Genomic DNA, 3,131 nt, shown 5'->3' with positions numbered 1-3,131 from the left:
ATATTCCAAAAAGAACTGACACCAATCCTGCTCAAAATCTTCCAAAAAAACTGAAGAGGAGGAAACACCTCCTAATTCATTCTATAAAGCCAACCTTATCCTCATACCAAAGCCAGATAAAAACATCACAAGAAAAGAAAATTACAGAGCAATATCTCTTATGAATATAGATGCAAAATCCTCAACAAAATACTAGGAAACCAAATCCAACAGCACATTAAAAGAATTATACACCCTGATCAAGGGAGTTTTATCCCAGGTATATCAGGTATCTTATTTGATATGAGAAAATCAAATAATGTAATATACCGTATTAATAGAATGAAGGGAAAAAATCACATGATCATCTCAATTGATGGATAAAAGTTATTTGATAAAATCCAGCATCCCTTATTGAAAAAAAAATATTTAGAAAACTAGGAATAGAAGGAAACTTCCTCAACATGATAAAGGGCATATATGAAAAACACACAGTTAACATCATACTTAATGGTGAAAGACTGAAAGCTTATCCACTAAGACCAAGAATAAGACAAAGATGTCCACTGTTACCCACCATTATTCAACATTGTGCTGGAAGTTCTAGCCAGAGCAGTTAGGCAAGAAAAATACATAAAAAGCATCAAAATTGGAAAGGAAGAAATAAAACTTTCACTATTTGAGATGACCTGATCCTATATACAGAAAATCCTTTTAAAAGTTCACAACAAAGCTCCTAGAGCTGATAGAAGTTCAGCAGAGCAGCAGGGTACAAGATCAATACCCCAAAATCCATGGGGTATTGTAATGAAATTTTGTAATGAAAAATTAGAAATCAAGAAAAAAAATTCCATTTACAATAGCAACTAAAAGAATCAAATATCTCAGGAAAAAATCTAACCAAGGCTGTAAAGTACTTGAACATATAAAACTAGAAAACATTGCTAAAAGAAATTTAAAAAGACCTAAATAAATGGAAGAACAGCCTGTATTCATGATTGCAAGACTAAATATTGTTAAGATGTTAATACTACACAAAGCAATTTGCAAATTCAACACAATTTCAATCAAAATTCCTACAACATTCTTTGCAGAAATGGAAAAGAGAATCATCAAATTTATATGGAAGATGGGAGCAGAGATGGCTCAAGCCATTGGGCACTCCTTCCCACATGGGAAGTTCCAGGGTTCAATTCCCATGCCTCCTAAAAAGAAGACAAGCACACAATCAATAGACACAGAAAGCAAACAGCAAGTGCAAACAACAAGCAGGGTGGTGGTGGTGGAAAATAAATAAAATAAAATTTAAAAATTTATATGTAATGGTAAAGTCATCTTGAACAAGAAGAATGAGGTTGGAGGACTCGCACTACCTGAACTTAAAACTTATCAAAAAGCCACAGTAATCAAATCAGCATGGTTCTGGCACAACAATATAGATATAAAACAATGGAACAATAGAATCGAATTGAGAACTCAGCAATCAATTCTCACACTTATGGCCAACTGATTTTTGACTAGGCTGCCAGGTCCACTCAATGGGGGAAAAATAATCTCTTTGACGAATAGTTTTGTGAAAACTGGATTTCCATTTGCAAGACAATGAATGTGAACCCCTACCTCATACCATATACAAAAACCAACTCAGAATGTATTAAAGAGCCAGAACTGTAAAGCTCCTAAAAGAAAACATAAGGAAGTATCCTGTGTTAGGCAACAGTTTCTTAGACATTACACCCAAAGCACAAGCAACAGAAGAACCAAATAGATAAGTGGGATTTCATCAAAATAGAAAACTTTTGTACCTCAAAGGCCTTTATCAAGAGCAACAACCTACACAACCTATACAATTGATGAAAATATTTAGAAACCACATATCCGGTAATGGTTTAATATCCAGAATATATAAAATAATCCTTCCACTCAGCAACAAAAAGACAAACAATCCAATTTTTAAAAATGGACAAAATATTTGAATAGACTTTTTTCCAAAGAAGATATGGCCAAAAAAGCACATAAAAAGGTGCTCGAAATTATTAGCCATTAGGGAAATGCAAATCAAAACCACAATGAGATACAATTTCACACCCACTAGAAGAGATTGTGGAGAAATAGAAATTCATTCATTATTGGTGGGAATGTAAAATGGTACAGCCACTGTGGAAGACTGGCAGTTTCCTCAAAAAGTTAAGTATAGAATCATCATTTGACCTGGCAATCCCATTTCTAGGTATATGCCCAAAGGATCAAAAGCAAGGACTTTAACAGGTAATTGCACACTGATGATCATAGTAGCATTATTCATTATAACCAAAAGGTGGAAGAAACCCAAGTATCCATAACTGATGAATGGATAAACAAAATGTGGTATATACACACAATGGATTATTATTCAGCCATAAAAAAGAATGAAGTTCAGATATAAATGATAACTTGGATATACCTTGAAGACATGTTGAGTGAAGCCAGACACAAAAGGACAAATATTGTATAATCTGACTGATGTGAAATATTAAAATAAGCAAGCTCATTACACAGAATCTAGAATATAGGTTACCAGGGAATAGCATGGGTGTAGGGAATAAGGAGTTCAGGATTAAAATGTGCAGTTTCTATTTGGGATGATGTAAAAGTTTTGACAATGATGGTGATGATGTAAGCCCAACATTGTGAATGTAATTAACAACACTGAATTATATATTTGACTGTGATAAAAAGGGGATATCTTAGGTTCTATTTATGCTACTAGAATAAGAATTTTTTTAAACTCATGGATTTTTTTTTAATGGGAGAGAGGGAGAGAGTCGGGTATATAGGAACCCCCTATATTTTCTACGTGACTTTTCTGTAACTTAAAGCTTCTTTGAAGATAAAGTGAAAAACACAAGACACTGGGGTAAAATACAGAAGAAACTGTCACTGTACATAAAAGATAACAGATCTTATAGTGATGAAAGACAATGAAAAAAATTATTTTTTTATTTTAAATATTATTTTATTTTCTTATTTTTTGGCTTTGTTTTGGGGAGGTTTTGGGTCACAGGAGGATCACAACTGTGGCAGGGGAGGATCACTGGTGTGGGGTATTAGTGATGGGGGGATATGTGGGGAGAGGTGAACCTGGGGCATGCCTCTATGGCATATGAATTTGT

Source organism: Dasypus novemcinctus, chromosome 8 (assembly GCF_030445035.2).
Source record: "Dasypus novemcinctus isolate mDasNov1 chromosome 8, mDasNov1.1.hap2, whole genome shotgun sequence".
In the NCBI taxonomy this organism is placed as follows: domain Eukaryota; kingdom Metazoa; phylum Chordata; class Mammalia; order Cingulata; family Dasypodidae; genus Dasypus; species Dasypus novemcinctus.
The sequence above is the reverse complement of the archived record's forward strand: the minus strand, read 5'-3'. Positions refer to the sequence as shown.